This window comes from Pelodiscus sinensis, chromosome 23, assembly GCF_052426305.1.
Source record: "Pelodiscus sinensis isolate ZL-2025 chromosome 23, ASM5242630v1, whole genome shotgun sequence".
Taxonomy (NCBI): domain Eukaryota; kingdom Metazoa; phylum Chordata; order Testudines; family Trionychidae; genus Pelodiscus; species Pelodiscus sinensis.
The window spans coordinates 13,729,287-13,741,888 of NC_143074.1; positions in this window are offsets into that span (position 1 = coordinate 13,729,287).

Below are 12,602 nucleotides of genomic sequence, written 5' to 3' on the forward strand. Positions count from 1 at the left end.
GCAGGGCTATTTAAGACCTCAGCAATGATGTGTTTTCTCCCTGAGGGACAGCTGTTCCAATGGGGAGAGTACGGGACTGGAACGCGTGAGAATTGGGTACTGGGCATGCTTCAACTCTTGACTCACTGAGTGGCTTTGGCCAAGTCACATAGGCCAAATTTTTAAAATGTGGCCATTGGTTTCGAGAGCCTGACTTTGAGATGCCTTCAGCCTTGTTTTCAGATGAGCTGTGCATCCACCCCGGCAGCAGAAAGGGGAGCTGCAGCTTCACAGCACTCCTAAAATAAGACAGACAGCATCTTACCTTAGAAAATGCTGGCCTTAACCTCTCTGTGCCTCAGTTTTCCCATCTGTAAAATGGGTTTGCTACAAACCCATTCTTAAAGTGCTTTGAGATCTACATATAAAAATGCTATGTGAGCACTAAATATTATGTGACTATTATTTATTATTAATTAATACATTTTGCACAGTCTCCAGAAAATGAAACACAAAGGAATTGTGAGCTATGGAGAAACCACTTCCTCCAGGTTTCGAAAGATTCATTTTATTTCATCAAGTCATTTACCTTTCTTAAAAAAAAAAAAAATCTGGGTCATTATTAAAAAACAAGAGCAACTGATTTGTTTCTTTTTGTGATGTTTTCTGCATATAATTTCTTGAGATGTTCCTGAACTAGAAAGAGTGTTGCAGCTGTGACATTTGAAAAAACAACAACTAATAATAATTAAAAGTCAAAAGTGCATGGCCTGCCTCTGAGAACTTATTTTCTGGCACTAGATGTTATCCAGTTTCAGAGAGGTAGCCATGATAGTCTGTAACTGAAAAAACTTAAACAATGACAAAAAAGAAATGGGTTGTATTCACAAAAACTCATGATACCATCTTCATTTTTGGTTAGTCTCTAAGGTGCTGCAAGACTTCATAATTTTTAAGGGTTTTATTTTAGATATCTGTCAATGTTGCACAGATTAAAATGCAGGATCTGTACTTTCCTTTTATTTTTCTGTTTGTGTGATAACTGTGGCCATTTTATATCACCTTTCTCTGGGTCTTGTCTGGGCTTTGCTGTTTCTTCCAGAAACAAAAATATGTGATTTGGGGAGAAAAAGGGGAGAGAATCAGACTGGTGGATCCCCTGACCCGTAATAATTGGTTTCCTTTGTACAAGGCAGAAGGAAAGAGAGACATGAAAGTTTTTTTCTCTTGACTAGTTATTTAATGTATTTAATTGTAATGATCTGTAGCACAGGCAACAGCAACTATGTACAGCTATTCTCTTGTGAGTGGTAATAGCCAAACTTATCATTCGGTTTTGATTGCCTTTGAAAAATGTTTTAGTGCTGAGCTGCCAGTCCACAAATCTCCCCTGGGCCATCGTCTGAATGGGGCTCAGTACTTGCATTTAGCTTCATTGGAAGGGGCAGCTACTCATGGTCTGGCCCTTCCTTTTCAACGAGCATCATTGACTTCCATGTGTGCTGGCATCAATCGCCTGGCCTCTTGCATCTTGTTAATCAGTTGAAGAAACTGAGGACAAAGAAATGGGCCCAATGCTCTACTCATTTAACCGCATAGGTGTCATTGGAGTTGCACCTGTTCACACTGGAGGAGAATTTGGAGAACACTAATAGGCTACGTCTACGTTGGCAAGATTTTGCGCAAATACTCTTTAATGCAAGAGTTTTTGTGTTAGAGTATTTGCGCAAGAGAGCGTCTACACTGGCATGTGCCTTTGCGCAAGAGATGTGCTTTTGCGCAAGAGCATCCGTGCCAGTGTAGACTCTCTCTTGCACAAGAAAGCTCTGATGCCCATTTTAGCCATCGGGCTTTCTTGCGCAAGAAATTCATTTTTGCCTGTCTACACTGGCCTCTTGCGCAAGAACAGTTGCGCAAGAGGGCTTATTCCTGAGCGGGAGCATCATAGTTCTTGCGCAAGAAGCACTGATTTCACACATTAGAATGTCAGTGGTCTTGTGCAAGAACTCCACGCCAGTGTAGACAGGCAGCATGTTTTTGTGCAAAAGCGGCAGCTTTGGCGCAAGATCGTGCCAATGTAGACACAGCCCTAGAGTTCCCATTCCACAGAACAGGCATATTCAGTGTCAGATAAAAATGTTTCAAAGTGAAAGGAGTAGGGCAGGGTGAGCTGGCCAGATGCCCAGTGCATTCAACATGTTGATTTCCCCCTTGAATGTCTGTGAGTAAATATGCACAGACACAAACTGTTTCTCCTGGCATGTCACCTAGGTGGAGAATAATATGGTGTGACCTCAAGGGCATAGTTTAGATACAAAGACCATGGGAAAACTGCTTTTCCTATAGAATATCGTGCAGCCAACTCCGAACTGTCTACTCTAGGAGACATTAAAAGCTGCCATCTGCACATAGATTCAGAATCCCCAAATTCTAGAGGTGCTTCCTTGGATATCCAGGAGTCATTGTGATACATCTGGTCCAAGGTGGACCAGCCAGCTGTTAAATAATTAGTATCTAGTTACATATATGAGGCAATGGAATGCAAACCACAGTTTGTCAGACCAACGGAACAGACAGGATTGGCAGGGCCTGAACTGTGGGAAGATAATTGTCTCTTAAAAGGCAGGTCTACACTAGGAAATTATTTTGAAATAACTTATTTCAAAATAATAACTCCCAAAATAACTATGTTGAAATAGTGTGGCCACACTATGGGAAGCCTCAAAATTAGTCCAAGGCAGGCTCCCTTAGGCTACGTCTAGACAGTGGCTCTATTTCAGGATACCAGAAGTATCCCAAAATAGCTATTCCACATCTTTAAACATGCCTGTTATTGCAAAATGTATTTCAAAATAATGGACACGCTATTCCGGTGACCCTGTAACCCTCATTGCACAAAGGTTAAGGAACTTGTCGGAATAGTGCTTTATTTTGAAATTTGGCACTGTGTAGAAATAAGCTATTTCAAGGTAAGGATGCAGTGTAGCCACACTCTTAATGTGATAGAAATGTAGCCGTCCACTCTTAATGTGGACACACTACCTCAACTTAGAGCCCCAAGCAGCACTTGGGAGTATTTACTTTGAATGACTCTGGGGAGTAGTTATTTTGAAATAGCAGCAGTGGAGCATCCACACTACCGCTATTTTGAAATAACTCTTTCGAAATAAGCATTATTCCTTGTGGTAAGCAGGAGTTATTTCAAAATAACCAGGCCATTATTTCGAAATAACAGGCTTGGTAATGTGCATGCTCCGCTTGTTATTTCAAAATAAGGGGAGTTGAAATAATTCCCTAGTGCAGACCAAGACAAAGAGATCCCCAGAAGACAAAGGAAAACCACTTGGTTTAGTTAAGACAGGTCAAATATGGGTGAGGCGCAATTAGCAGGAAGAAGCAGCTTGACCCCTAGAGGATGAAGAAAGATTAGTGTCTGCTTCTTCTGTCTGCCCTGCTCTGATTTGCAGGAATGGTCAATTCTTTCCCTTGCTGCTGCTAAGGAAATCAAGCATCTCAAGTCCTTTTAATTTTTTTTTAAGTCAGTTTGAGCAACAGTGGCAGGGAATTAATTTTCCCACTTAGGTCAGTTTTAAGCAGCTGTTTACAATCTGTGTCCACCTGAGCTGGCTACACAAATGACCCTAAAGCAGTGACTGCTTCACAGCTTGCCTGCTGAGTTTTCCTACCCTAGTGAGGCCTTTCCAAGGCAAAGGGGCAGGCAAAGAGGGGACCTGCAGAGATGATTTACACACAAACTGAAGCCAAAGCCCATCTTGGATTGTGGCTTTAATTCTTCCTCGTGGCAGGAGCCTTATGGAAATCTCTTCTTTGAAGGCAGCCAAGGTAGTATTCAAGTTCCCTCCTCCCCTCTATGCCCATGACTCCTTCAAGGCACTCAAAGGTCTTTAGGCTTGATTTCAATGGATTTAGAAACCTAAATAACAAGGGCTTTGGGAGTTTTTATATGGGGTGAAAATGGTAAATGAGGTGCTGCCTGGGCCTCCTAGGGTGGGATGAATTTCACCCTAAGAGACTGTGAGTGTTAGGGAATTTTTAAAGACCTGATTCTGCCCCATTGTGTTCAAGGGAGTACCAGATCCAGCCCCATCTGGGCATAGCAAAGCTTCCATTTCCTTCTCTCTCTCTTTCTGTCCCTAAGAGCATTGGCCTGCCCCTCGCGCTGTGTCTGAAGGGGCCTTGCCATCAGTCAGCTAAGCCCTTGGCTAAGAAATAGAAGCTTTTACAAAGCACCCCATGTAAATCCCAGGTCTTGACTGTATGTCTGCTCTGGTGTTGCGCTGTCTGGTTTGGATTTTGCATGCCCCCATTGCCTTGTCTTTTAAATCTTGAGATGAATTCAACAGAAAAATAAAACAAAACAAACCACCTCCTCCCCAAAATCCTAGAACGTTGTGACAGTCGAAATAAAAGCTAAATTACAGCACAAAGCGCACGTGGTCTGTGATACACTGCAAAGCTGCGTATGTGAAATATGGAGATTCCCTACCTAGGAACATGGGCATGCTACACTGTAACCCCAAAGGCGTAGGCAGCAAACATGTTTAAAAATGCCACTTGGTGCCCTTGCCAGAAATACAGACCCAGCCCCCCCATTAAGCTGTATCCCCTGTGAAGTAATTAAGCAGTGAAGTAGATCCTTTTTCCTCTCTCCCCTCCCCGGGTGTAGGTGAAATAAAGAAAGAGGAGGTGATGTTTAGGTGCAAACAAGGTAAGATGTTATTTAGGGATCAATTACAAAAGAGGGAGAAACGGGGGAAGAAAATCTGACGCAGATATGACAAACATAAAACTAGCAATAGTGGCAAGAACCAACAGGGGGCTTAAAGCCCAGACCCACCAAATCAAACCCTTTGGCTCTGTGATTAAAATAGTAAGAAAACCCCTAATTACTGGGCCCTTTTTTTCCTGAGGACTTGGTAGTGGTGCTGGCGGAGGCACTCCAGGCTGGTGTTATTACAAGCAAATAGTGTGTTAGCGAGGAAGGTAGAATCCTCTTCTTCCCCCATTGCAGGTGCTACTGGGGTTGTCCCTTGTTATCAGATGGTGGAACAGACGGACCCGCACAATGCTGCCACCATGGCAGACATCCCTAAGACTGAGGCAACACAGTCCTGCTAAAACCATCAGAGGAGGAAACGTCTGAGGAGAATAGAACCCTCATTGCCGCTGGGCGGGAAAATCCGGTCTCTTAGCGGTCAGTGCCTGAGGAGATCCAATATGGATTCCTAGGTCAAGGGTCACAGACACCAGCTTGATTGCTCAATTAGGCTATGTCTACTCAGCGGTATCTCGAAATAGGTATTCTGCATCTCAAGAGCAAGCCTGTTACATCGAATTATAACAGGCTCACTATTCCGATGTAAACCTCATTGCACAAGGGTTAAGGGAAGTTTCGGAATAGCGCCTTATTTTGAAATTTGGTGCTATGTAGACAGTGCCAAATTTCAAAATAACACTGAAATAAGCTACGCAATTTGCATAGCACAAATTGCGTAGCTTATTTCAAGGTAATGGTGCTGTGCAGATGCACCCTTATTGATTTAAACGCATTATATTTTAATAAGGTAGGAGAATAAAAAGCACACACAAACAAAACTTCCTAACACACACAAGCAACAAACTAAGAAGGAAAAGTGAACTGTTCCCACTGAAGTCAATCACAACATTCCCATTGGCTCCAATGAGACCAGGATTTCACCCCAAAAGAGGAGCTTGTATTTTCCGGGCTTCTAGTTCTGTAACCATTGCTATTAGCTGTAATAGTTACATTGCTCTGTGCACTGTGACGCTCTTTGTCCCTTGAGTTTATTGGTTTGGGACAGGAGTTTTCTATAGGTTGGACCTCCCTTGTCCGGCACTCTTGGGACCAGGAAAGGTCAATGCTCCGCTGCCGGCTCTTCTCCCTGGGGCTCTCAAGGCTGGGGTTCCCCACCCTGCTACTGCTCCGCTAATGCTGGTCCGGCCGAGGCTCCCTGCCTACTGCTGTCAGGGCTCCCCTACCAGGGCCGCCGCCAGCCTTGTTCAGCCACTGCTGGCCCTGGTATCTCCAGGGGTTCCGTGGGGTTTCCTGGCCCCAAGGCTGCCCAGCTGCTGCCTGCCCCATTGCTGCAGGCCAGCTGGGGGGGGGGGGTTCCTGGCCAGGGCTGCCTCGTCACCTCCAAACCCACTGCTGCTGAGGGGTTCCTAGGGGTTCCCAGCTGGAGCTGCCAAGCTGGCCACATTGCCACCAGAGATTCTCCTGCTGGGGCGGGGACTCCCGGCTACCGCCTGGCCCCATCACCAGCATTCCTTGGCCGGGACTCCCAGGACACTGTGTGGCCCTGCTGCTGTGGGGAAGTTCTCAGGGTTCCCCGGCTGGGGCTGCTCCAGCTGCCTGATCCCACTTACACGGGGGGTTCCCAGATGGCCATCTGGCCCGGCTGATACCGAGTTCCTGTGCCTAGCCACTGCTGGCCCAGCTGGGGCTCTACTCTCCCCAGGGCTCTTTGGTCCAGCAACATCCGTGGCCTTGCCAGACCGCAGATGTTGGTGGACTAGAGAGTTCCAGATTTGGGAGGTTCAACTTGCACCTTCTCTTACAATGGATCGAAGTGTGATTCCTTTATGCAGATGCAAGAGCCCTGTTCATACACCACACACTGAATGCTTTCTGTGCAGTCAGGTGGTCTCCATAGCAAGTCAAGGCAGCATATTCCAGCCTGGAAGAGAAACACGCTACTCCACAAATATCCCACTGAATTCAGTTTGGCTCTGTGCGTCTCCAAACTTGCACTTCAGGACCAAATGGAAGCTCTGTTATGATGAGTTGTGAGCTTGTCTCTTAATGAACTCCATGAAAGGCCAGCACCTCTGACTACTTCCTCCGAAATCATTAGGATTCTGGTGTAATGCACTACTTGGAGGAGGGGTTGCAGAATCCGAGCCTTTTAAAAGATATTGTTGTCCAACGTTTATTTGAAATATTGGCTGTGACGAGCACTGGCCTTTGAAGCAGCATGCTGCACCCAGCCCCATCACTGGGGTGGGCAATTGGTAAGACATAACGCCTGCTGGGGTTGCCTGGTTCCTGGTGGTGATTCAGGGGAGCGGTGCAGCCTAAAAGATGCTTTGTTGCTGAAGAATCCTGGAAGAATGCTGGGAACAGGACACTGACACGGAGGGATGTTCCAGCCCTTTACACAGCAAAGTCCACTAGGAGAGAGGACCTTGTTTGCAACACCCATTTTGAGGAAACCCCTCTGTGATATGAAAGGCCAGGTAAAGGCAACCCCAGAAACCTCCCCAAAGGAAAGCCAGGGGATGTTTGCAGCTCAAATCTAACAAAGTTTTCCAGGAAAAAATGAGCTAAACAAGTCTACTGGGAAAAAATAAATAAAAACAACGAATAGTCCTGCAGCACCTTAGACTAACAAAAAATGTAGATGGTATCATCAGCTTCCATGAGCACAACCCACTTCATTAGATGAAAGGAGTTTAAGGGGTCCAAGTTCCAAATAAATAGCAGAGAAAGGGTATGTCTGCACTACAGCACTAATTCGAACTAACTTAGTTTGAACTAAATTAATTCGAACTAAGCTAATTTGAATTAGCGCATCTAGACTTAAAAACTAGTTCGAATTAGAGTTTTGCTTATTCGAACTAGCACGTCCACACTTATTGGACGCTGGGTCGCATTTAAGGGCAGCTGAAACCAGTTCCATCAGGGCATCAGGTCAGTAGTTGCTTTGTGTGGCTGCTGTCTGAGGCTATCTGAGGCTTGTGCTTAAAGGGACCCCCCTGGACAGCTGGTTCTCAGCTTTTCTGCTTGCTTGCCTACCTCGTAGAGGGACAGCAAAGTGTTTTTCTCTCCACCTGCCTGTGTCAGTGCTTCGCATTGGGGATGCCGCCACAGTTGGCACCATGGAGCCAGAGCTCACCCTGGGCATGCTGCTCCAGTTTTTGGACTTGCTGCTGCAAGCCTGCCAGCAATGGGTGGAGGCTGCCTTGCATCACCTGGTGCACATCAGCCCCCTGCCTCTCCCCCTGGCCTCCCCGGGGTCATGGAGGAGCGGCAGCAGCGCCCGGATGCCAGCGTGCCCCGCTGCATCTGGTGTCTGGACACCAGCAGCGACTGGTGGGACCACATCGTTCTGGAGTGCTGGGGAGACAGACAGTGGCAACCCTAAGAACAAGCAAGTTAGTGCACATCTCCAAAAAGGAGCAGGGAAGGGCTGTAGATGGGTATAAATTGGTTCTGGGCAGGAATGTGGCCTTTACATTCTCCGCCTGGGGAAATTGTGATTTGTATTTGAATCTTCTTGTTATTCTTCTGTGGTTCAAATAGTCCTGTGAGTTCAGTGCTGAAGACAGCCCCTCTCTTCAACCTCCGAACACACCCTGCCCCTCCACTCTCTGCCCCTTTCTCCTCTCTGGACATGGCGATGGAGGCCCTTTGGCAGGTTTTATAGCTGATCTGAATGGTGGCTGTTTTCCTGTGTGTTTCCATTATTCACTGTCTGGAGGTTACAGCGCAGGGCTGGGAAGTGAAGGGATCTGCCTGCTCTCGGGCAGGCTCCCTGTGTGTCAGAAATTGCTGAGCCTTTCTGTGCCTTTGTACCTTCCCATGTGTAAAATGGGGGACAGTGGAGTCATGGGTAGAGTTGCTGGGTAGACCCCGCTAAAAAGCCGGACACGCTTGTCCGGGGGGGGAGGGCCTGGCCGGGAGGGGGGTGGGAAGCAGAGCTGGCAGGGGAGGGGGAGTCCAGGGGCCGCGAGGCTGGCCGGCAGGAAGAGGGAGTGGAAAGCAGAGGGGGGGGGATCGGGGGCTGTCAGGCTGGAGGGGAGGATTGGGGGGACAGAGAAAGGGGGGTGAGAAGCAGACCTGGTGGGGGGGTGCAGCCACTGGCCGCAGCCAGAGTCCTTCCGGCCGTGCCCCCAGCAGGCGCTCCCTTTACTTGCAAGCAGAAGCCGGGTGGGGGTGGGGGTGGGGGTGGGAGCCACTCCCCCTGCCCAGCTTCTGCATTCAACCAGAGGCTCCCAGCTGGGAGGCGGGGCTGCGATTAGCGCTGGGAGCCTCTGGTCCCATGCAAAAGCTGGGACCCCCGCCCCGCCCCGCCCCACCTGGCTTTTGCGCGTGACCACAGGGCTCCCAAAGCCAATCGTGCTCCGCCTCCCAGTCGCTCCCCCACCCCCACCAGGCTTCCCTCCGGCGCCCAGCCAGAAATTCACAAAATACCAGACATTGCACATGGCACATTGCATGTGTCCAGTATTTTCTGAATTTTTCTACTGGACAGACGGTGCAAATACCGGACTGTCCGGTAGAAAACCAGACACCTGGCAACCCTAGTCATGGGCCTAAATTCAGTGTTTGTAGAAGCTCCTGGGATGCAGGACACAGTGGGACTGCCTGATCTTGCCTGCCTGTAATGCACCGATGATTATTTATGTTCTTTCATGCTAGTGCTCTTAGCTGCTGGATCCATGTCCTTGTTACCCAGTCCAAGATCCTGCTGCCTGTCACGAACCTCCCACACATCTCCCACTCAGCCCTAATGTTTCTCTTCCTAGGATTAGACCTTGTCTTCTCCATTCTTTCCATGGTAGTTGCTTTTGCCAATATTGCTTCTAATCTTTCCCGTATGCTCTGGCCTTTTCTTACTTCCCATAGCATCGTTTCTGAGTGCAGTCTTTTCACTCCGTCCCCCTTAGCCATCTTGTTCCAATATCCAGCAGTCGTTTCCTGTAATTTCTATGCTTTGCATGTGCAGTAAAGGGCTGTCAGTCTCAATTTGGCCTGCAACTGATGATGATGTTTGATATTAATGTCTTGTAATTGTATCTTCCAGAATCTAATTGCGTTTCCCTTCCCCCCTCCGCCTGACCATTATATCTGTTGGAGCAATTTGGCAGTTGATAGAGAAGAGGCCACTAGCTTGCATGCATGGATTATGCTTTTAAGTTCCTATGAAATTGCTTTTGCAATTTCAATCTGCCAAGTCTTTTGGAAATAAGCCCTGAAAGTTCTGAACAAACCCTTTGGTGCAGCACATCTTGATTTCCTTTTGGTCATAACAAGAGTGACTAATTATTGTTGGGAGCACAGAAGAGATGTCTTGGTGGCCCAGGTTTCAGGCTTTAAACAACTGGGCTGACTATACTAAAAGTTCATTCTATTGCAGCCCCATTTCTGGGAGCCAGTGTTCCCACTAATAGTTTCCATTCATGTGCAGAATACATTTTGTTTATGTGCACCAAGGTAAGTGCAAAACGTGCACCACCAAAACAAACACATGCTGCCGGCTGTGGGAACCTGTGGGCGCTCTGCTAATCAGCTGGGCGGCATTTGAATCTCTCCTGGGCAGCCGCCCAAGTACTCAGCTTGCAGAGAACACTGCTGGGAGCCCCAATGTAGACTGACCACTGACATTCTACCACACTGTTGTCTAACATGATTCTAGCCAAATGGTAAATTCTGTCCCTCACTGTAGATACCATCATCCCTCTGCTCTGCAGAGTAGTAGCACATGCCCAGATGCTTCAGAAGGAGAGATCAGTGACAGGAAGGATGGGAGTTTTCTTAGTGTGAACAGGCATGGACCTGGTTCCTGGTGAAAAAAGAGTTAAATCCAGCACAGCCTTTCCCACCCATTGGTTGGGGGGAGAGCTAGAAAAAGGCTGCTGGGATATCAGAAAAGGATGGAAAAAAACTGGCTTGCTCCGATTTTTGAATGGGAGCTGGGCCTGATTTCTGCTTTTTAATAATATCCCAAGTGGAAAAGTCTGGAGGGACTGCAGCTGTGTCTCCTTTCTGCTGTTCTCTGGGCCCAGATGGTGAGCACCACGGGTTCCTGTGGCAGAGAAGGTGCTGTGTCCATTTAAATGGATTAAACCCCATCCCCAGCAGGGCGGTGAGCACTGCACTGCCCAGCAGGAGACCCAGGGTGGATGCTGGGCCTGGTCGGGGTGGTGTCCGTGGCAAGGACAACCAGGCGTGTCTCCTTAGAGACCAGCGGAGGAAAATAGGCCAAGACTCTGTGCACAGAAATGCCTGTGTGCAAATCAGCAGATTCCCTGACCACTCCTGAAAGTACTGAGCCTCTAAACTGCTTCCCTAAGGCAGAGTGGTCTCTAAATTCATTTTAGTCACAGGGTACCAGAAGCAGCCCCTTGCCGGATCAGAGTGCACACACTGCGGGCAGTCTCTGCTGATCTCCTCTTGCGGACATCAGTAAATCCCTTATCCTGCAAGTGGACTTAGCCACTAGGGGGCAGCATCCTTTGCAAAAACCAGTTGGGTAACACAGTCAAGCATGGAAGTGGGTTCTTTGTGCATCCCTTTCCTCCGGAGGGAGTGGAAGCCCATCTTGGGCACAGCCCAAAGCTGGGGCGCTGTGAAAAGAAGCAGCCGTGAGTTGAACCCTGGAGAGGAGTAAACAAGCAAAGGGTCTTTTCTGTGACCCAGGAGCCTGCATTTCCCTCAGCTCCCTGGCTAAAGTGGATTTCACATGCCCCGTGTGGCCACCATCTCTGGCAGGAAGCTGTGGCTACAAACACGTTTTACTTTCCAAGTAGGTAAGTAGCCCTGGAAAGGGAATAAACTCCTGGCCTTTGATTTCTCAGGCCCTGCCACTCCTGTGTTTCCAGCTGAACTGGAAACACTTTCATCCTGCTGGAAGTTTGGGCTTGATTCCCACTTACTTTGTCCCCTCCCAGGCCTTTTTCAGAAGACAGGAAGGCAGCTATGTGCCAGGAGAGGGTCATATCCTCCATGGTGACAAGCTCTTCCCTGGCATGGCTATTTGTGCTCTTTCACCATCCTTCGGTCGGGAGCTGAGGGCAGCTTGGTTGTAAAGATGTTTATTAATACAGGGAAAAGAGCCTGGTCAGGTGCAGCTGGAATTGCTCTTCTCAGGGCGTCAGTGGAGCCAGGAAAAAAAAGGCTGCTCAGTAGATAAATACAGGGAATTAGCCACCCAAGCAGTTTTGGAAAGTGAGTGATAGAAAACAACCCAACATAATACCAGGCAGCGTCTTAAGGCATTGGGCCAGCCTGCTGCCCCACACGCCACAGGGTCAGAGACCAGGGTCGCTGTGACGAGGCCTTCCAAAGTAAAACAATACAATTGGATGGTGTTTCGTGCCAGCAGCTCCCCTTCAGATTCCTCCAGTGTCCATCTGGAAAGCGTGACCTCTGCAATGCATCAGACACAAATGGTTACAGCCTCCTGCCTGAGAGGCTGTTCATCTAGACTACGTCATCCTGTCTGTGTCATCCTCCCTGGCCCTGTTACATGAAGAGGGGACCAACAACCCAGCTGTTGCATCCCTGTGTAGGAAGGCAACACCTCTTGCTGTAGCTTGGTGGACAAGATTTTGTTGTGCGCAAAGTGGGTAGATGAAGGCAGGTTGGAGGCAGTTTGTGGGTGGGGCAGGAAATCAGACTGAAGTACGTGGCTGATTGCTCCTGGCTGATGTTCGGGGGTGGGTGATTATCCAATGCAAAGAATAGTTCCCACCTGGAAACCTCTGTCCAGCAGGCTGCCTTTTCAATGCATCTGGGACCTCTTTCAAGCCCTGCCTGTGAACACTAACACTGGCACTGTCCCAGTGTTCCCATTTGT